This window comes from Pseudoliparis swirei, chromosome 16, assembly GCF_029220125.1.
Source record: "Pseudoliparis swirei isolate HS2019 ecotype Mariana Trench chromosome 16, NWPU_hadal_v1, whole genome shotgun sequence".
Classification (NCBI taxonomy): domain Eukaryota; kingdom Metazoa; phylum Chordata; class Actinopteri; order Perciformes; family Liparidae; genus Pseudoliparis; species Pseudoliparis swirei.
The window spans coordinates 21,262,354-21,286,074 of record NC_079403.1 but is presented as its reverse complement, the minus strand read 5'-3'; the positions used below and the strand labels follow the sequence as shown (position 1 = coordinate 21,286,074).

The window sequence follows — 23,721 nt, the reverse complement described above, 5'->3', positions numbered from 1 at the left end:
GGCTCTCTTCCAGAGAGAGACAATCAGTGTCTGATTGATTGTGGGAGTAATACAGTATGGGAGGATGTATCATCCAGCCGGCCTGATGGAGCTTTGTGTTGTCAGCGGCAACCTTTGACTTCGGCGCTTGCCTTAGAGGTAGTGATCACATGACTATCGCCCAGTGTTGAATGTCTAATGGAGTTTAGTCGCTGTGTCGGACATGTGATCACTCGTCACATTTACACCTCCGAAATTAATTCCAAGTATCTTCCAGAGCACGTCTGTTGGGAGTCGCCACATGCATATAGAATAAAGTATGCTCTTAATAAAACATACTGCAGTGTTGCTGCAGTGAGATGGTTACTGGCTGCTAAGCATCTGAAGCTACCGAGCAGGCAGCATCACTGAGCGGGTATGTTCTTTGTTTGTTTGTGTTGGCAGCAGGGTTTAATTTTAGACGAATGAAATAGACCATGAAGCAGATATGCTTCAGGGCGTGGCTACCTTGTGATTGACAGGTCGCTATTACGGCGTTGTCTGGCCTGGGAGTTTTGTTGTTTTCGTCTGATGAATTTCGAGCTTTCGCTGCGTATTGTCAGTTTAATTTGAAAGTGCAATGTGACGCTTCACTCGGTATTTATTCAGCATCCTTGTACTTAGCTCCACCCTCTCGTGCCACTTCTGGTTTGAAGAAAACAAAAAAGGGGCGGCAACCAAAAACTAAGGCGGCAACGGCCAAAACTCCATGCTTTAAAACCAAAGTTCACAAACCAACGCGTGATGTTACTGTGAATATATACGTCCACTTGTTATATACAATATCGGTCAACTGGGTTTTTGAGACAATATTTTCCATTTTGAATGTGGCAATTTATTATTCTCGTTTCTTCAGAATACTCTGTTCTTGCGGCTCGGCATAATCACTGAAACACTGTTGTCGACACAAAGGTTGGGTCCCCTGAGAGAGAGAGTGAGAGTTGTTGTGCTTTTTTTGTGTGTGCAAACAAGCCATCATCAGAGACCCATGATGAGTGTGCTGTCAGTTGAGTGGAAATCAAGAAAAAATGTGATAAAGCCCAGCAGGTGTCACGGAAAGGAGAAAGAAAACATATCCCGCACACAAACAAATAATTCTTCCTTCAAACTACTGAATCCCAACTCACAATATGCTTCTATAAAGCAGAACACAGTGAAGATGAATATACTTTTTCAATTCAATTCAGTTTATTTGTATAGCCCAATTTCACAAATTACAAATTTGTCTCGGAGTGCTTTACAATCTGTACACATAGACATCCCTGCCCCAAAACCTCACATCGGACCAGGAAAAACTCCCAAATAACCCTTTTGAATACTTGAATGCAAAAAACATATGAATAAAAGTCTCACGCAATACTAGTTTTGCCGTCCTGGATGGCAATTATGGGAGAAACAAAAAAAGAGACAGTGTCAAAACCCAGTTATTTGTCCTTTTCACTTGACACGTTGACAAAGACTGCCAGAATGCACCATTGATCTTTGGGACTTAAAAACAAAAATGATTGACATGTATTCTATTACAGCAAGTCATGGTGGTTGCTGCTTGTCCCAACTCAACTCCAGCTAGGCTCTCTTTTCCTTGACCTACTTCCAATGTTCCGGCTGTACTAACTGACAAAGATGCAAAGTGGGTAAAATGAAAAGCTCCAGAATGTCCATCGTGCATCCAGCCTCCAGCTGAGGCCAAGGACATAGTGGCGAGGGTTTAAGATTAGGACCGTAGAAATGAATATACTTAACGGAAGTTAAAAATACCCGCGTGATTGACTGCTGTCCCGTTCCATGTGCCCAATTTTAGCGTATAGCCTTTTAGCTTCGGTGAACTCATTAACGCGTAGTGCCGCGCATGTCTCTGCCACCGTTTGACTCCCACCACGGCGGATAATCCTGACTGACTGACTGTCACAGTTCAAGTTGTCGCCGCGAGCCGTGTTTATGTGGCTCCGTCGATCGGATTCGAGACAGCCGACAGCTGGCTAATCTGCGCGTTGGCCTAGCGACGGCGTGGGTCGGAAATTCTCCCAATCTGAGGACGATGGCTGAGCCGAAAGCGAACCGAAAGACGGTTAAACCCCTCCGCCTGCTCTGGAGGAGGCCCGCGTTGAAGAGCGATTTAATATTACTCGGTATGACTTTTCCTTCCCCTGCAACCGAGCATTAGCACAATCTGTATAAATTAGCACGGCTTCCTCTGCTATCACTCACACCTGCCTCAGGGTCCTGGAGAGGTAATTCTGGGAGATGTAGTGTATTTCTAGACGAGTTCTCTCAGCCGTCATGGTCAACAGGAGGCCCCGGGTGTTGGGGCAGGGGTCGCATGCCATTATAAATTCCGAGCGGCCTAATCGCGTCTTTAATTAACCCTCCGCTAATCGGCCCTGGAGGGAACATAATGGATTAAATATTGCTGAGGTGTTAAAATGTAAATGGGGGACGAGGAGCCGGCCCGGTGGGCCTCTGTGGAGAATCACGCGGCGTTGATGGTGTCGGATGCGATGGCGCATCCGTCATGTTGAAGGCTGTCGAGCGCCGCCATATGCTCCGCGGTTCCGTGTTGTTGCAGCGTGCGGCCAGGAAACGGGGCCCTGACTGGGCGCCAGGGGAAGCGATCGAGGAAGGTGATCCCAGGAAATGAGTAATAAGAAGGGTAATGGGATGGGATATAACTGTGAATCAAGCTGACGCTTATGTTGTGGGTTTAGTGGGGGAGGCGGGCATCTGTGCAGATTGCTCGTTACCCCTCGCAGATTTTCAGGCAAAGTCTGACTGAAAGTCTGCACCTCCCCCCCCCCCCCCCGTCAGCTTTTCGAGGGTCCATTAGAACCTACACAAAAAGGAAGGTGTGACGGTTCATCGACATTGCACAGACTTTGTAAATCAAAATGTGATATGTCCGTCCACCTGCGGAGCAACAGGGAGTCTTATCCTCCCCAGAGGAGAAGCAGTCTGATGAATTGCTGTGTGTTCATATTCTCCTGATAAGGACCTCTTGTAGCCGTCGGTCCGTCAGGAACAAAGGCGAGATGTATTCCACGACAATGGTAACATATCTCTCTGCCTCCATCTGCCTGATGGATCACGGAGTTCTGGATCGTGGTCCATGCCTACTACCAACTATTCATACACATTGAATGTGTTATTACTCTGTAATGATTCCTTCTGTCCATCCTGGAGAGGGATCCTCCTCTGTTGCTCTCCTGGAGGTTCCTTCCCTTATTTCCCCGTGAAAGGGTTTTCTAGGGGTAGTTTTTCCTGATCCGATGTGAGGTCCTGGGACAGAGATGTCTATGTGTACAGATTGTAAAGCCGTCTGAGGCAAATTTGTATTTTGTGATAATGGGCTATACAAAATAAACTGAATTGAACTGAATTGAATATCTCAAAACTCCTCCAGGACGAGGTCGGTTGGATAGTTGGGTCAACACGGCTCGGTCCACTCATGAGCATGATCGGTCTCTAAACTTAAACCTGACAGCACCTTTTGGGCCTTTTGGGGGCAGCACAAGAAGCAGTGAACATAATGTTGATATATTATCACCGTTATCATTTAAATAAGGCAACCAGTTGTTCATTTACACATTCAGCAGACATGGAGCAACGTATAGATTCATTTGCAATTTGGTTTTATGGTCACAACACGGATGTAAGTCCAGTATTTACTCACCTTTAGGCTCTGGTTTTGGTCTCCACCAACTACCGTATCCGGCTCTTTGACTTCGAAGTGCTCCACTACACACACTGACTGTGTCCATTCCTTAATTATCTTTAATCTATATACTGTATGTCCACTGATTCAAAGATTTCTTTCATAAAATAAAATATTCCAAGTTGAGAATAGTGTCAACATATTACTCACGATGTCCGTAAAAAGAAAATTAGTAATATTCATTCTAGTTTTAATACATTATTTTCTCGTATTTCCTGTCCCATACAGACGTCTGCACAACATCTACGGTGGTTGAGCTCAGTGATTGAAGCGGATATAAGCCCCGGATTTTAAATGGAGTTGTATGGGATGTGCATTCATGTGTGTTGCTGCTACTGGCTCGACAAATTTCCCCTTGGGGATTAATAAAGTATATATCTATCTATCATATCTATCTATCTATCTATCTCCAACACAGGAGCAGAAAATAAGCATCAATCAGGCATGAACATAGCGTGGGACCAGACTGATAAACTCAGGACTTAATAGGGACGTCTCCATTGTTAAACCTTCATATTAAGGCATAATTCAGTCTTTCTTTATGTTTTTTTCCATCGATGCTTGTCTCTCGTACCGAGCCAAAAGAATTTATGTCAGCCTCAAATGTCAAGGTAAATATTGCCCTTAATAAATGCCTGTGTGTAGGAGGAGAGGAGAAATAACATCATGATTTCTGACCTTTGCAGTATGATAAATACAAGCTCTTCTCTGAGAGGGAATATTGTTCTTGCCTTTTCTTATATGGCCATTTTCAGCAAAAGCACGGTGTGTGTTACCGGGTTATTGTGGGAGTCTGTGTACCTGCACGTGTTTGTGGAAGCTTAGCCTTGTGCGAATGTGTTCTTACTCCAGCATCTCACCCCCATCTTTAGACCCGGGAGGCCCTCAGAGGGAGCGTGACATTTTTAGGAGGCCCACAAATGGAAGAGGAACACGGGAACATTGCATCATGGTTGGCGGATTGCACTCTGTGATGGATGGTGTGACTGATACATTACTTTACTGATGAATTAGTTCAGTTACGGCCTTTTTTCTCTCTCCATGAAGACCACATTGGTTTGAAATTGGATGTTCATTCTAAACCTGAGAGTCACTTCAATATAATATATGGTAATGCCCTATTCTTCTGTCCATCCTGGAGAGGGATCCTCCTCTCTTGCTGTCCTGAAGGTTTCTTCCCTTTTTTCACCCTGAAAGTTTTTTTTTCTATTTCTTGGGAGTTCTTCCTGATCCAATGTGAGGTCAAAGGTCAGGGATGTCCTCTGTGTACAGATTGTAAAGCCCTCTAAAGCAAATTTGTAATTCATGATATTGGGCTACATAAAATAAACCTAATTTAATTGAATTGAATGCATATTATGTGACTTTAACAGGTCATCTAATGCTTTAAATGTTTGACTCTAAATGGACCATCATTTATTACATAATCATCATGCTTTATTGAAAAATGGCCACATTGAGAAAGTTTTAGTACAGAGAGACACTATCTTGTTTTATGGTATAAAAAGTAATACAATATGGACTTTACAGATGGACAACGTGTACTTGACTGCAGCAGGGCTCCTGTAGGTGGCGGGTAGCCGCCTCGAGCTGCAGTCTGCTGTTGATACCGGTGATTAAATGGTGTGCAGCAGCTGCCGCCGATATTATAGCATCTAATCACCCTTGAATGATGGCAGGAGGCACGCTCCGTCTCCTCATTCAAACCTCGTTTCAATCAAAGCAACAAAGCCTGAACGCGGATATGTGTCGGTGGCCTCGGACCGCTGCACTGCAGCAATGTGCCAAACACTGCGCGGAAAAAATGTCAAAGTCTGAATATTTAATCAGTGCTGCAACACATGCTGACATGACTGCAGATCGCTGCATAACTGGAGCGCTAATTAAGCAGTTGGTTAAAAATCAAACATGATGCGCAGTTTGTTGGTGGCATATAGGCATACCGCAGGGGATAATATAAAGGAGCAGCCCACATCATTGTGGAGTGAGGGAAATAATGGCCACAGTTTGAAATGCAAGTGTAATATCAATAAACAAGAACGTGACTGAATTCAGATACCGTTTTCCCTTCCTGATACATATTTACATGCACATGCACACACACACACATATATATATATATATATATATATATATATATATGTATGTGTAAATACACATATAGATAAATATATATGATATGATATGATATTCCTTTATTTGTCCCACAGTGGGGACATTTCAAAAATCACAGCAGCGGTGAACATCAGCATCAATGAAAATAAATATAAAACACAAAACACAATAACAATACTAAAAAACTAAAAACTAAATACTAATACTAAATACTAAATATACAGAGGGAAAATAAAGTAAAGTGCAGAGTTTGCCAGGATCTCCAGCGATCTACTGCAGTGTGTTGTGCAGCCTGACAGCAGCAGGAAGGAAGGACTGGTGGTACCTCTCCCTCAGATGTGTGTGAATGTAAATCTTTATCATGAATATATATATATATATATATATATATTTATATATATATCTTTCCTTGCACTGCATATATATATTTAATAATAAAATATATATATATATCCTTGCACCGCATATATATATATAATATAAAATAAAATAATATATATACAAAATAAAAATAAATAAATAAATAAAAAATATACAGTATATATCCCTCCACCGCATATATATATATATATATATATATAATAAATAATAATAATAATTTAAAAATATATATATCCTTGCACCACATATATATATATACATATATATTTATATATAATAAAAAATAAAATTATATATATATATAACGGGTGCATATTTCAGATGGATGGATTTCAAAAAACTGTTTAGTGGAGAAGAGTTGAGATATAACTTGTTCGTAGGCTCACTGTTTCCCACCTCTGTGCTAAGCTAGGCTAACATGCTGCTCATAAGTTTTTAGGGGATCAACCTAATCAAATGTAGAAATGTTGTTCTCTGTGTTTAAAACCCCTAGAAAGTTCTCTGATGGGTTAGTTTGTCTTTTAAAACACAAGTGAAAGATGCTTTTGAAGTTTTTGGTCAAATATCAAAGAGTAATGTGTCTGCAAGATGAGATATTGGAATATATATATATATATATGTATATGTATATAGGAGGTTATTGTTTGGTTGATGGTTTTTGTGATGGTCACACATGGTATGGTTTTTATCATCTTTGAGAAATAATTGTAAATTTGAGATCTACTGCCAACACCGTAGACAAGGACAAATGTAATGAACATGTAATGATAACTACCCCTCAGCTGTTCCGGGGCTGTGGAACTGTCCCGTCCTGCCAGTGAACCCACGGCATCGGTGCACTTAACTCCCTCCGCCTGTTAAATACTCTCTCGCATACGCCTGTGAAATCGCCGTCTGCACATCACGCAGCAGCACAATGAGCCCACAGAGGAGTGAGGCGGCCACATGACAATCTTTTTCTTTATTTTTTTTTTTTTTTTTACCCCGCCGCAGAAATCCGGCAAAAGCCCGCTTTGTTGACAGGCTCCCTCGCTGAATCTGGGCTGGCAACAAAGGGTGTCTTTCATCCTCGGCGGCTGCGTCGCTATCTGCGGGGAGGCTGCAACCTTCTCCCTTATCTGGCTCCAGATAAAGCACTCTGTCATTCAACAGTTTACCACCACCAACACCACCTGCAGAGGATTCAAGGCTGTTTTTTTGCCGGTTCAGTTTTGAGCTTAAAACGCACACTTTTGCTTAATGTATGTTGTTTTGGGATGAAAATATATTTGACTTTTAATGATCTGATCACTGTTCTTCCTCAGTAGTATTCGGGTTTCACTTTGGGCCTTTTCTAATCCCATGTCATGGAAGCTGTTTGTCGGCTGCTGTTGCCACCCTTGATGTGTCACAATGGTCACCAGTGTTGCTCCGGGCTGTCACGGGGTCAGCAGAAAGCTTTTCCTGTTCATCGCAGTCAGCGGCACAGCGGACTCAACATCAGTAAATACGATCTCCATTCACAAATTCTGGCTGTTTAAACGAGGTCGGCGGCTCGCCGTTGATTCCGCTCTCTTGTCAAACAAACACACTGCAGCAATTCAATTCATTTCATTTTGTATAGCCCAATATCGAAAATTACAAATTTGCCTCAGAGGGCTTTAACATATGTACACATACGACATCCCTATCCCAGGACCTCATGGATCAGGTAAAAACTCCCCAGAAATATAAAACAAAAAATTTCACGGGAGAAAAAAAAGGGAAGAAACCTTCAGCAGCAGCATCGTCCACAAGTTGAACTGATTCACGCAGAGAGCCGGAGTCAGACTTCCTGCACGCATTCCTACCGAAAGCCTTTTAACAAGGGACTACAGATGTAGTGGAAGGATTACAGGTACTTGAACCAGGGTTCGTACGGTCATGGAATTTTAAAATGGTCATTTCCAGGCCTGGAAAAGTCATGGAAAAAACTTAAATCATAAAAGTTTTGGAAAAGTTATGGAAATTTGTTATAATCACATGTTCATTTACGCCGAGTTTGAAATAATTAATATCTTTTTTAAAGAAAGATGCTCAAAATATAAGCCGGCGTACGCTCTCAATACGCAAAATGTTCTCAATTTTTCATGTTTTTACCGAGATTTAAGTTTGGTCATGGACATTTGGTTTCAAGTCCTGGAAAAGTCCTGGAAAAGTCATGGAAATCCATCGGTCAAAATGTGTAAGAACCCTATTGAACCCAAAACTCTGAAACAGGAAATGCAAGAAGAGGATTTTTACTCGTCTTTTCAGGCAGGGTCAAAACCGGGTGGTCAGTCCAATAGGGACAAATTCTTAGGTAGAGTAAACGGGCAACCAGGGTCGCAACAGGCAGATCAGAATCAATATTAGAATACACTGGAGAGCTTGGCAATAACACACAAGACAATCTGGCAGAGGACAAGTGGAAGTGAGGGGCGACTGAGGGGATGGGCTGCAGGTGAGAAGGGCGTGAGGACCAGGTGAAGAAGATGAGAGACCATCAGGTGAGGATGACCGGATCTGGAATGACAGGAGAGTTCATAAAGCATGCAGGCAGGATGGATACTACTATTAAGCTGGAGAAGTCGTGACATGTAGTCAAGAGACTACAGATGCCAATTAGCTGTATAGCTACAATCTGGTACAGTGCATGGTCCCTGTTAAAACAAGATAATAATAATAAAACAGGAACGATAACTAACCCATGTTACAGCTGCAGTCCTCGATGGTGTCACGGTAACATTGGCTTCAGTTTGAAAACATGAATGCATGTTTTTTTGCGTTTTCAACTTTTTAGTTGCTCCTTATTGTCTCGTTTTGGTGGGATTACTTTTTTATTCCCCAGAATCAGTACTTGTTTCATTTCGACAGGTCGAATATCGAAATCGTCGCTCACGATATTGAATTTTATAAAACAGTTTTGATGAAAAGTGCGAGACATTTCATCATATTCTGGATCTTGTTTTTGATTTTGTTGTTGTTGTTCCTAGCTTTTGCTACGCTCTGTTGTCGTACGTCGGGAGATCAAGAGATGACATGAAGAGAACATCTTATTTAAAGATGCCGGTGTTTCTAATTATAACATCATAGGAGACCGGGGAGTATTTTCCTGTCGTAGCTGCAGTCACATTGAGTAAATCCTCCATGGTGACACCGGGACGGCACATATTACCGTTAAAGGTCCATCCGCCTCTATCTGTGGTTGCCCCGGAGTGTTTCTATGTTGTCCAATAAGTGCACATTTGGGAAACATGAGCTGAGCTTTGAGCACATGACAGAGATATTTTGTCTCTATCTCATATGTCCTGAGATTTAGTGACACGTTAACCTCATTATGGCCAGTTCTAGATGCTGTAGTCATTATTAAAGGTCTCTCTGGGCTGTCGTTGGGTGGGTCAGCAGTGACATCATCTCTAATGTATTTTCCCCAACTCCCTCCCAGAATGTTTGAGGCTCAGAGAACAACAATGTTCTGTGAAATACCAAAAGATCATGAGACTCTAGTCCCATTATCACCAGCACTCTCATTATACTGAACATAGGTATATGGCCTACATTTATAAGGTCACGGCACAGACGTCTCTAAGTCTAAATTGGGCAATAGAGCATAAAAAATGTAAGGATCCAAGTAAAAAGAAAAAGAATATATAAAAGTGTACTAGCTTGTTCCCATTTATCCTGTCTGAAGTGTCTGATGTAGCTGGTGGTCGTTGATAACACTATTTTTAAAGCTAACACTTGATGAAGTACAAAAGCGAGATAATACAGAAGGAAAGTATTTCTGTCTCTTACGTCAGTTTTAAAATTAACTTGTCATCCGTTGTCTGTTGGTCAAACGGACACAAACCAACCGCAGACGGAAGATTTAGTTGAATTAATTAATGATTAACACAGATAGCTGACATACTGTTGGAGAGACACTGAAGTAATCCAGCCCATTCCAGTTAGAAGCACATCTAATAGGTTTTTGTTTTTAAATCCAAAAGTAAATTTTCGGAAGAAAAAGAAATCAGAATTGGCGACGGATAAATCGATCTTTAAAACATTCATTTGCAGCCCTAGTGTGCGCACGCGGTAGGGGTGTCTTCACTATCTCACATTATCTCAGAGAAGAAGAAGAAACATACATATAGATGTAATCTAGCCCATTCCATTCACAGTTAAAAGCATAATTAATAGTTTTTTTCATTCTAAATCTGAATTATCGGCGGATAAATCGATCGTTAAAACAATCATTTGCAGCCCTAGTGGACGCACGCGGTAGTGAGGAACGTCGGTGGAGTACAGATAAGATAACGCATCGTTTTTTTCAGAACAAGACTTTTCCGACTAGACTTGGTTAAAGCAAACAAACCAGAAAGATAAAGAAAAAGGTTTAATTCATCAGTAGGTTTTATTTCCATGACGTGTACAGACATCTAATAATAACCTGACCCGGAGTCAGTGGAAAACACAAGCTTGTTTATATTAGTGGACATATTAACGGTGGAGTACAGATAACGTAGGGCAGCGTTTTTTTTCAGAACAAGACTTTTCCGACTAGACTTGGTCAGAACAAACAAACCAGAAAGATAAAGAAAAAGGAATAATTCATCAGTCTAATAACCTGACCTGGAGTCAGTGGCAAACACGAGCCCGTTGAGTGGACCTTTTGACGGCGAGGGCTGTCTTCATTAGTTTCTGATCATGGACACATTATCTTATTAAGAAGAAGAAGAAGCATTCTTACATAAGAGTCCTTTATCCGATAATACACCAACCTGTAGGAGACTCATTGCCATCTGCTGGCCACGCCGAGAGTCTGAGTGGGCCACACTTCACTCGACGGGCACTGTGCCAGACGCCCCGTGAGAGGTCCTTCTTCCGGAGCGGCGGAGTCCGCTTGCCTCGTCCGCGTGACCGGTTTACGCAATCAAGTCATCGAGAGACGTTCCTCTCACCTCCGCATCGGTCTTCTCCTCCGCTCGGCTCTTAAAAAAATCTCAAGAGGCTACGGTACAGTAAAGGAAGCCAAGGTCAATCCGGCTTGAGAAGTCACCCTTAGGCCAGGCCCCGGTGTCAATATTTCACTGAACATTTGTCCACACGCACACAAGTAAAACACACACACACACACGCACACACACACACACGCAGCATCCTCTGGAGGTCGTTTTCACGGCCGGCGTTCAGTGGATGTGGCGCTTCTTGTCCTCGCCAGTCGATTGTCAATGCCGTCTCTTCTCCGAGAGGTGTAGGTGGGGTTGCTAATTTTTTTAAATCGAAAAATGGAGAAGTCAAGGTCGGAAGTCACTCACACACTCTCTCACTCACACACTCACACACTCACTCACACACTCACTCACTCACACACTCACTCACTCACTCACTCACACACTCACTCTCACACACTCACTCACTCACTCACTCACTCACTCACTCTCACACACTCACTCACTCTCACACACTCACTCACTCACACACACACACTCACTCACACACACACTCACCCACTCACTCACTCACACACTCACTCACACACACACACACTCACTCACACACACACTCACCCACTCACACACTCACTCACTCTCACACACTCACTCACTCACACACTCACTCACTCACTCACTCAATCACTCACACACTCACACACTCACTCACTCCACATTCTCTGCAGCGTCTCTTTAGATAATCTTGATGAAATGTTGACTCACATTCCGGCGGGCCCGTCCCACAGCCCAGCCAGCGGCGGGTGGGGTGGTGTGTGTGTGTGTGTGTGGGGGGTCTTTTGGTTTTTAGCAGCAGCCCACCGCATGGGTTCCTCGTAATAGCCACCTGAGGCGGACCCCGACTCTTTGATCTCGCTCTGGACTCTTTCACCTCGGGTTTGCCTCCTGATAATGACATCCACCTCCGAACCAGCACTCTCCGTCGACCTTGCGGCCTAAACACAAGGTCGACGTCAACAAAGCTGCTGTTTGTGCGACACCTTTTCCATTTGATGTGTTTTAACCTCTCTCTCTCTCTCTCTCTCTCATGTTAACACTTTGCGTCAACGTCGATTACTTAAGTCGATTACTTCAAAAGTTATCGAGGTCATATCCATGTACCGGATATTAATCGCTAACATACAAATAGAATTGCCCTCTGATGGCCGTGAGGAAAAAGGGTTCAGATTAAGAGTTCAGATTAAGGCCCATTGATGCACATTGGCTTCACTTTTCAGAACCCAGGCCAACGTATCCTCCTCTCCGTGCGCCTTCCCACTAAAAGCCAGCAACAAGTGTCAACTCCCACTCGTCACATACGTGCAGCCTTTTCAAAAATACACTTCCGACTTCCCAGGCAACCGCAGGCCAACCTGCTCAAAGCCAATGAGCAACTTATTTTAGTCACCTCTCATTAGGGCTGCTGGGGTAAATGAGGATAACCTGATGGGGACTCGTTGAGTCATTTTGTATTCTGTGTCGCACAAGTTCACACTCCAGTGACAAGGAACTGTCCATCATGTAAAAGTGAAAAAACGAAGGTCAGGGCAGTGAAGTCCCAGTCTGGCTCTCGGGTCATCACAGACCGACATCAGCACTCGACGATAGGATCCGATCAGCTGAGTCCCCCGAGGCTCACTCCTGATCCACATCTATTCAATTCAGTTTATTTTATATCGCCCGATATCACAAGTTACGAATTTGCCAACAGAGGGCTTTTACAATCTGTACACGTACGACATCCCTGACCTTTGACCTCAAATCGGATCAGGACAAAACTCCCTCCAACAATAGAAAAAAATAATCTTTCACTGTGAAAAAAGTGAAGAACCCTTCAGGAGAGCAACAGAGGAGGATCCCTCTCCAGGATGGACAGAAGCAATAGATGTCATGTGACCAGATGAACATTACAGAGTCACATCTGTGACCTTAAAGAACTGATGAGTCTCTCTGACGCGGATATCCCAAACGTGATTATCAGATCCACCTGTGGGTGCCCGGCACATGGCACACAGCCAGCACCCATCCTCTGTTTGTAGAGTGGAGGCTCAAAAAGGTTCCCAAGACACCCGACATGTCACTATTTAATGAAGCAGCCCAATAAAAATGACCTGTGACATCACGCCAGCCAATCCCAATACAAGTGACGCAGACTCGCATGTTTGTGCGAGAAGGAAACCTAAGTGACCTCAAGCGGACTCCGAAACGCTCCAAAGAGTCGCCGACGTGCCTCTGCCGCATCTTTTCTCCCCCCCACCCCCACATTTACATCTCAACGCCCCACAATTCTGCGGGTGTTCGTCACACAATCTGGCATGATGAATATTCCACACTTTGCCGATTGCCACCAAGACTGCATTCGATATCGCGCACGGTGTGACGCCTGCATCATGTTGCGAAGGCACAATGTGCAGGTGCTGCTAAAAAGATAAGAGGGAAATAACAAAAAAGACAAACATAAATGTCAAACTTAAAAATGTCACCCCAATAAGTGAATGTAATAAAATGAAAATACATGTATTTTGTGGTGTAAAAATGCCTTAAAGTAATTAGCAAGCAAAGAAAAAGAGTATTTTTTTGGAAAGCTGATTCATTTACATGTTATAACCATAACAACCATTTTATGTCAGCATCGTTTGCACCATTGTTTGTTATATAAAGAGAAACTATATCAAATTTTGCAAGAATATGTTCTTATTCGGTCCATTTTAACAGAGTTTTCCTTATTTTATTTGCTTTGTCTGTTTTTAATTGGTGAGTCTTCTTGTTGCATGTCTTGTTAGTACTTGAAAATGTCTAAGAGTACTCACTATTCTCACTATTAATTCTTTGTGCAACCATTGTGCAGCGTGAATATTGTACAAACCTTCTATATGTAATCTTATGTTTTTAGTATTGTTTTATGACATCTGCCTCTCAGGACTACAGATGGAAAAAAAAGCCTCTTGGCTATAACTCTGGCACATTTACAGAAATGTGTTTATGAATGTGCACTCAAATAAAAGAAAGAGGAAAATAAATAACAGCAAACGCTGGAAAATAAATGGGGGCTGCACACGCTCGGCCTATACATATAGAACTAGAACGGGCACTCGGTAGAGCGCATACCTTCGCCGCAGCCACTTTTTTGGCATGAGTGTGGGGAGCTTGATGTCATGTGAACATTTTGGCATTAGTTGCATGCCAATTGGATAACAATGTACCGCGCTATGGTAAAAAGACATTGACCTTTGACCCGATCAATCCCAAAATCTAATCAAATGGTCCCCGGATAATAACCAATCATCCCACCAAATTTCATGCAATTCGGTTTAATACTTTTTGAGTTATGCGAGTAACACGCATACAAATAAATAAATAAATACACGGCGATCAAAATATAACCTTCCGCATTTTCAATGTGAAGGTAACTATTATAATTGTTGCCTACTTCCAACCTCTCGTGTCCTCTCCTCTCTCGGCCAAGTCATTCATGGCTTCCAAGCATTGCATTTGATGTTTTTACTGGACCCCGTTGGGGCAGGCTGTTTATTTTGGGCTACATCATACATAACTTGTTTAAGGACTATCCAGCATTTACAAAAATCCAATAATAAGTTATGTTTACAGTGTACAGTTCCTGGCTCTGATAAATGGTGGATTTAACCCTCCTGTTACCTTTCGGGTCAATTTGACCCCATTCAATGTTTAATGTCGGTGTTCTTTGCATTCAATTTGACCCCAGGCTGTTTTTCACTGTGTCAAATATATAAGACATATCAACTTTTTTATATATTTAAAGGGCTATTTAGGTATTCAACAAACAAACATAAAGTACCTCACACTTAAACTTGGGAAACAATATTAATTCTAATAATTTTCTGGAGGTTTTAATTGCTGGGGTCAAATTGACCCCGAGGGTAGAATATGTTAGTAAATGTGAAGGTAACAGGAGGGTTAAGGAGACAAAAAAGGAAAACAGGTTTAAAAAACCTGCATGCTGGTTGTGGTCTTCAGTGGGTTAAAAAGCTCAAATGTGAAGAAGAAAAAGAAATGTTCCTTCAAGCACAGTGGAGGATCTTATTCTCAGTGATCCATCTTCTTCTTCTGTTGAACGCAGACAGAAACTTTAACGGTATCAGATTTCAGGTATTAAAGACCCTCAGGTCCGAGCACACACACAAAGACACGAGCAAGTGTTCCGCTCAAGAAGAAATCTCACTGTTCATTCAGACCAGACGGCAACCATCGGGGACCCAAATGCCACTGGAACGAGCCCGTGGAGGAGAAATCAATCCATTTCCTTGCTGGCTGCTGTTTAACGGCCGTCTGGTTGCTCTGTCTCCTCCGACTTCGAGGCTGTAGAATCAAACACTAACTCTGCTCGTGACCTATATGCCGGTCACATTCTGTCTCTTGTGTTATATACTGAATGCAGCAAAACTACAGAGCAAAACCACCCTCTTTCTGATTGAACCAATCTATGAACTGTCGGAGACGATAGATATCCGAGGCCCGAAACTAAAAATTGCTGCGCACTGTGCGTGCAAACATACCCAGACATGCTACTCCCCTTGGGGCTTGGACCCCCCCCTTTCTTTGAATCCTACAAACGCCCCTGTGTGGGACAATATGCTTTCATTAGATATTACATGATTGACTGGTTCATGGTCGCAGGTTGTAAAAAAACCTGTCTCATAACCATGAAGTAGAACAGGACTGAAGCTTCAGGGCGGCTGCTGTCAAAATCGCTCCTTTTCCCATCAGGTTCCCACGTTGTAGTTTTTCAAAAGCTTTTTAAAGCATCAGTGTCAATAGCAGACCTCAAATGATCCACACTCATCTTCATTTCCCCGGAGTTGACGACGAATGAGCCAACGGCCACGCCCCCAAACCGGCCGAGCAAAGTGGAACACTGTATTTGTTCTTTGCTTTATGGAGTATATACTTCCAGGTTTTGGGAAAAATGTGCTCATTCATTTTCTTTCCGAGAGTTAGATGCTGGCTTCAGTGTCATATTTACTGTACAGACATTACGATTGGTAATGGTTGAACTCCAAGAAAGGCAACAAATGCACAGATTGCCCGAAATATCGGTTTTTTAAGCAAAGAACAAATGGTTTAAAAAAAAAAGTCTATAATGATTGGTTGAGATGTTATTATTGTGTCAGTTTGTAAATGCTGTCATGCACTTTCTGGCCAAATGTATGCAGACATCTGCATAATACAAAAGAGATGTCATTTCAGAATCATGGGCATTAACGTATCAGCAGACTTTAGCCGCGATAAGCTCCGCCTTGTCAGTTCATTGTGAAGGTGTTGGGTTTGGGGGTCCAACCGGTTCTTTCTGGACGGTTTAGTGCACATGCTGAAACAGTGAGGACACAAACATGTAAAGCTGAAGCTACACTATTAACACTAAGACATGTGGTCAGGGATTTCCATCTACTTTTAAAACACATCATCTGTTTCACATTTAGATTTGGGAACCGGCCCTGTCTCCTAAAACGTGCGTTCCCCGACAAACAACTTCAATAACGTAACACACCTACCTATTTTAAGCCCAACCATGATGTTTCATGATGCTTTAACCTCACCAATGCAACCTCACTTTTTGCGTTAATATTTTCCCCGTGTTACGTTTCCCTCGAAATGTAATTGAGAATGCAGTTTATTTGTATAGCGTTGACAGGCAGTGGGTGAAGCAGTATGCACATACATTATGTATGTATGCATATACATTATGGGAAGCAAAGATAGGATATTTAGCGGTAGATGTGTTTGCCTCAGGCAGTGTGGGTTTATTAAACCCTGTTTGGTGTCTGCAGGTCCTGAAACTCTATCTGCCTCCTATTCTCCTCATTCTCTCCTCATCACACATCCAGGCAGCTCGCTCATTGTCTCTCTGAGCTGTCTCACCTCTCACCCCATGATGGACCCCCCAGTGACCCTTACACAGTATCTATATGTACCAGTGTGTGTGTGTGTATGTGTGTGTGTGTGTTATGCTTCCAGACTAGAGTTGGGGGAGCTTTATGTGTGCAACACTGAATAATGAATGACCTACAGGCTTTTTTCACCCCCACTATTCCGCCCCACTCTTGCACACATTTGAACCCTGTGCGTGTGTGTGTGTGTGTGACTAAAGGGTTCAATCCTGTTAAAATGCAAATAATCTCCACTGCAGTTGTTTTACGGTTTTAACTGATTTCCGTCTGCCGCGGCTCAGAAATCGACTCCACTTTGGAGCCGATCCGAGCCATCTCAGTGAGAATGTCACACCTTGCTGCTGCCTCACCACAACACAATAGACACGGTGTGGTTACTGTGGCAACAGGCTGTCCGTCAAGGTCATCCAAGACGGAGGGAAAGCGAAAAACAACGTAGAGGAAAAGTCTCCTCCAACCCATGATTAGTATTTTGTTGTGTGACATGATTTGGAAGGCAGCGTCCCCTTTTATGTGTGTGTGTGTGTGTGTGTGTTATGGTTAAGGTTATGGCGCTGTACCCGGAAATACACATTGTCTGGGTTGCACCAACAAGGATTAATGCTTACACTCAATTTAATGATGGTTAAACTTTATATCCTGATGCATTAAACTGTTAAACTTGCTTAAATTGAATTTAAACAGCAGTTTAGTTTTTACTCTATTAAATGTGATCCTGTTGCGCCTCGCGGTGCTGTTGTCGGCTTTTATCTTCTGTTCTTTGCCCGTATCGATCCATTAAGTTGGCCAATGTGTTTTTTATCAAGGGAGAGCAGCCGAAATATAACCCCGTCTTTTAAAGGCTCCATAGCAGACGACCCAACAGCACACAGATGTATTTCTTCATTTTAATTTGGATAAGAAAGCGTCTCCATATCTCAATTCATTATTTTAGGAACTGAATTTTATACTCGTTTATCTTTTTTGTGATAGTATAATGTTTCATATTGTGAGGAATCAGCTATTGCGTACAATACATATACATTTAGTGGTATCAGAAATAGCGATGGGTATCGTTTTTTTCTTCTTTTCGATACCGGTGCTAAACCGGTACTTTTATAACGATACCGGTGCCTAAACGGTGCCTGAACCGATACTTTAAAAAAAATGAGAGCACAAAACGACGATTGACAATGACGACATTAAAAACCTCTTCGGCCATATTCCCTGTAAAAGCCGTTCTCATGTTGCCTCTACTTCCTCCGCAAGCTCAAGAGAGCGAAAGCTCCCATACCCATCCTGAACACATTCTACCGGGGCACCATTGAAAGCATCCTGTCCAGCTGCATCACTGTGTGGGGCAGTAGCTGCACTGAACACAGCAAGAAAGCACTGCAACGCAGAGTGAACACAGCTGGTAAGATCATTGGTGCCCCACAAGACATTTACACCACCCGCCTCACCCGGAGAGCTAACTCCATTGTGAATGACACCAGCCACCCTGCACACAGTCTGTTCAGCCTCCTACCCTCTGGAAGAAGGTATAGGAGCCTCCGTTGCCGCACCACCAGACTCAGTAATGGCTTCATACACCAAGCTGTCAGGAAGCTAAATTCTCTTCCCTTACTCCCCTCAGCCATATCCTCCAGTCTGGCAGGAAGCTGAAAATCCCCCCACCCCCCTAAAAAAAAATCACTCAAAACTCTGCACTTTAATCACTTGTATTCACTTGTTTAAAATTGTATTACGTATTTATAGTATTTATATATAAATATAGTATTTATAGTATTTATAGTACTTATATATATATAGTATTTATAACAACTGTACGTGAATCTTTATGTTTACTTAGTATTAGGAAATTTCTTGTCTCATCTGTTGTGCCTGTGCACTTTTATATGTTTCACCGTGGGAGAGTGGGAAACGTCCTATCGATTCCTTTGTGTGTCTTAACATGTGAAGAAATTGACAATAAAGCTACTACTACTACTACTACTACTACACTGACAAAAAACGTAGCTCGGAGCTCGCGCTAGCTACGAGCTACGAGCTAGCTTAAACATGGTTATAATGGATAATTTATTATTTGTTGGCCTATGAATGCAAGACTTGCAATCAACGTTACGGTACTAGTCTGAGTTCAGGCTGCTCGGTTCATCATCGGTAATACGTTGTCTTTTTCAATTTCAATCGGCTCAGGCACCGAAAGGAAGCACCGAAATGTGCATTTTGTTTCGGTCCAGTCGGCACCGGTCGTATAGGAACCTAATCAGAAACCAGAAGAAAAATGACAAAAACATCCCAGAGCTGTGTTTAAAGAATCCCTCATTTTGAATCTCGTTTTGATGAATAATTAGAATAAATCCTACAGTGAATTTTTTTCTTCTTCTTTTTCCGTCCTCTTCTCCAAGTTACGTTCAGATAGGTTTACAAAATGTACGCAGGAGTAGCAGACAGTGTTGACATACTCTTAAAGATGTGACAAATTATATTAAAAGGAACATGTCAGTAGAACCTGAGGTGGACTCTATTAAAACTCCAGGATGAAGGACTTGGTGACATCTAGTGGTGAGGTTGCAGATTGCAGGCGACTGAAACTTCCCATGTCCAAGTGCGTACAGGAGAAGTGTGTGTGGGGGGGGTCACAGATGTGGATAGCCAGTTTGTAGTTTGTCCATTCTGGGCTACTGTAGAAACCCAGTGGGACGTTAAGCCAGGTCATTACTCATTACATCATCTTTACGGGGACATTTACCGAATCATTTCTACGGCGAGAGAATCGTCGCCTCGTCAGCGTAGTTCGGGTGTGGCTCTTCATTAAAAAACGACCGGGTTGCGCAACATGTCCCATGTTTTGCTATTGACGACACAGTGGTTTACATCCACCTGCTCCTACCTGCTCGGGTTGGAACCTCGAATGAGGCGGAGTGGTTCTATTGGTATCAACAATGTGTTACATACAGGCTGGACTCCACTGGTTTGCTTTGGTAGGAACGCAGCTGGAGGGGAAGTGTGCCCGAGAGAGTACTTTGTACTATTAGTCGAGCCAGTACATTGTTATTGTAACGTTTTAGTCCGTACCGTAGTGTGACAGAACATGTGGTCCTCTCTGTTGGAAGAGGCATTGGAATGATGATGTTAATTTGATTTTAGGTATGATGTATTCTCTCGGTGGTCCCCGAAGGTCATGAGCAATCTGCTTAAGAGGCGCTGCGTTTTAGTTTCGCCCTCAAAAAAACCAACCATTTGTCCTGATGAGGTTGGCACTCCTCTAAATGGAGGTTAAGGATGATGATGATGAGGGTTTGGCGATAGATATCGGCGTGTAATTATGTTGTTTCCATCTAATCTTACAATCTTCTGGCAAAGAGTCGATGCTTTCGGCCGGTCGGACGCCCAGGTTTCAGGTTTCATCTGAGACTCGTCTTCCCTCTCCGCTCAGACTCAATCGTGCTGTCGCTGCAGCTCTGTAGCCTCGGCCGCTAGCTGCTGCTTCAGACACTGTTTGTTTCCCTAAACTCCTCTGGGCTGTACCATCTCTGCCGAGCAGGGGTCCTCTGGGCTTTCAGGATGTCCTCGCAGACGGGGACTTTTTTCCCCCCTCCCGTCCGCTGCGTCGCACCCAATCTCGCACCCTCATCCCCCCACCCCCTTCCACTTTGTCCCTCACGACCGTGAGCTGGCAGTCTTCACAGGGCTGTCGGCCAGATACAGCGCCGCCTCCTAATACTCCTCCATCGCCTCAGATTTCACTCACTGCCCCCCCCCCCCAACCCTGCTCATAGTACAATCTCATCATTTCCAGCTTGCGAGAGAGAGAGCGGAAAGAGGAAAGAGAGAGAGAGAGAGAGAGAGAAAGAGGGAGGGAGGGAGGGAGATGTTGTGAGCTGGTTTGCAGGGAGAGAGGTTGGCCTGAATGCGTTGTGTCTGCTCTTCAGAGGCATCCAGGTGAGCTGTTTCCGCCTGGAAGGTAAGAGGAAGGCTGAGATTGGTGCTTGTTTGTCCTGCATGCCACCCACCCCTCCCCCGGCCCCCCTCCCATGTCTTGCCATTCGGATACATCGCTTCCGTTGGTGTATGAACGTGTGTGTGTGTGTGTGTGTGTGTGTGTGTTTGAGCGTGAATAGTATTCCCCGCACACGCCACACAATATTGTAATATTGTACGAGGCGATGTGCAGATATGCAGACGGCATCGTGTTCATTTGTAGGGCAGCTGTGGCTGCCGTGTGTGTGTGTGTGTTGTGGTTTGTGTTTGGTGTGGAGGTGGGGGGGGGGGGTTCTCTGACGATGAGCACTCTTGCTAGCGTGACAGCTTGAAAGTGGACGGCCCACCTGAGTCTCCGTGGCGAGGATGGGACGAGACGCGCTGAACGATTGGAAGGAAGTAGCGGGAAAAGGCAGTGTGTGTGTGTGTGTGTGTGTGTTGAGCTTTATCTGCAGTTTTTGCAAACAAAGTCTCCAATATCTGCCTGAAACAACGGCAGCATTGCCAGTTGTCTCCGTCGCCCCCCCCCCACCCATCACCACATGCCATCCACTCTGTTAATAGGTAGCATTTCCGTTGTGGTGGTGGAATGGGTGCTGATGTTGTCTAATGGCTCGGCTGCAGCATTCCCCCCCTCCCCCCCCCCCCCCCCGCACACTCTACTACGACGTGTCGCCCCACACATTTGCAACACGCTCGTCTTTTTACGGGCCCAGAGGGGATGGGATGTGGACGCCGCGGGTAGGACGATGGCGAGAGAGAGACGGGGGGCGGACCATTCACCATCTGTGAGAGCGTCTCGTTGGACGCGCAGAGAGGCTTTTCTACGCGGCCATACGCAGCGCCTCGGGAAGGCAGCGGCTGTTAGCAAAGAGAGATGGAGGGAACAGGAGGAGTGGATCAGGGTGTCATGTTCGAGAGAGGGCAAGTGTTGTCAGCATACAGGGCCTAATCCAGAGTAGTGTCCTCTTAACTGAGAAGTAACCGAGGCTTTTCTGGAAGAACACTTTCTCCGTAGACTGAAGCCATTCTTGTTTTTTAGGGTATTTGAATAGTTCCCGATGTGTCATCCTTCAGTTTTTTCTAATTAGTGTTTAAAGTTGGCAATAGTTCATCCTCAGTTAATCCTATTTTTTATCATGAATGATATGGCTTCGTCGCCTACTTACTGCTGGACCAATTCGGTGGCCGCTTTTTGTTTTGCGAAGCCAAGATGGCCGCAAAATCAGAGGAAACTATGGCGAGACGTCGGCATCTTGCCTTCATGAAGATTTTTCTTTGACACGTTGGCACACATTCAGAAACAGCGGCGGCTTGGCTCGCAGGGTTGAGAGTCGAGAGCAGAAAACATACGAACGCTGTCAAGAAATACAGGTTTAAAAATGGGTTACGTCATGTGTTTGTTTTATTTAAATTAAGTCGAAACGGGGACTAAATTGAATGCTCCTCAATAGTTTCTGGCAGCAATTTCTGATAGTCCGTAAACTACCGGGCGGACTTTGTGATTTAAACGTTCGCAGGGTGTTGGAGCCAAAAGGGTTGGTGCTGGACCAATGAGTAATGTTCAATACTGCAGAGAAAGCAGCACCTGGTGCCTCGAGTGACATGTTTAGGGTATGGAACGAAGATTTCTTATTCTGGTTATTGACAATTTAAAAAGGGCCTTGCGTTTACTAATAATCTCTTATCACGGGTTACACATGCCTAGAAGCTGTAAGTGGTTTATCCAAAGAGGTTGGGAGTCACTGATCCAAACACTCTACCCATAGATGACCGGTCCGGTTTCAAAATATCAAGCTCGGTCAATAGCGTGATGGATGTTTTCCTGACTGAAATCACATTGTGAAAACTGAGCTCCTGGATGTGGGCGGGCTTTGTGGGGCTGTAGTCAAGCAGCCACTAGCTGAAAGCAGAGGTTATCTTCCTCTGGGTTTATACCGCCTCTTTGTTTTTATCCGGTTCGCTCGTTTGTCTCAAGGTCACTATTCAGAGCTACAGTGCTGGCCCATGGAAGAGAGGGTCAAGCAAGCAGACACAATGCTTTTTATTCAGATGTGTTACCCCAGAGATGGAGTCAATGGAACGCGGCATGATTCATATATCAAGTGGCTACAAACTGAAGGTGTATGGCTTTCGTGGTACTTGTGGTAATGAGTCAGCAATGAATGCCCAATTTGACCTGAAATCCACATCCAGTTCATGGCATTTTGTTATGCTGATTTCAGGTCACTGTTATGTAACATCTCTTCATCAGACCAAAGGACTGTGCAGCTCGACAAAGAGCAGCGTCCTAATGGTCTTCAACATGTCTCGTGATTTGTTGCCATGCCTGCGGCTCCGTTGATGAAAATGTTGGTCGGACCACCACTTTGTTATGGATTCAAATATCTCCCAGTAATGGATCGCTGTAAATATTATGTACAGATCTTTATTCTTAATAGAGGAAGTATCTTTATGTCTTTGGTGACCCTTTGACTTTTCATTCAGCGCCAGCACATGGTTGACTTTTCTTGCCGTGTTTTTTTTAAATACACGTGAAATACTGGATGTTTAATGTATGTAATGAGGATGTACAGAAGCTTCTTATTTTTGTTTGAGAAAACTGGATGATGTCATCAGGGTTATCCCAGTT

General features: G+C 43.6%; 1 protein-coding gene across 2 annotated transcripts in view; it reads left to right on the top strand.

Annotated features, from left to right (window-relative positions):
* Positions 1-23,721, top strand: part of cdk14 (cyclin dependent kinase 14) — a 201,210-nt gene that overhangs the window by 19,639 nt on the left and 157,850 nt on the right. The window contains exon 1 of one of the 2 annotated variants that reach the window (XM_056433737.1): positions 21,033-21,072. The exons of the other annotated variant lie outside the window; for it this stretch is intronic. The gene's annotated coding sequence lies outside the window, so the exon portion shown is untranslated. Of the gene's footprint in view, positions 1-21,032; positions 21,073-23,721 lie in introns of those variants that run through there. 2 annotated transcript variants of the gene reach the window in all.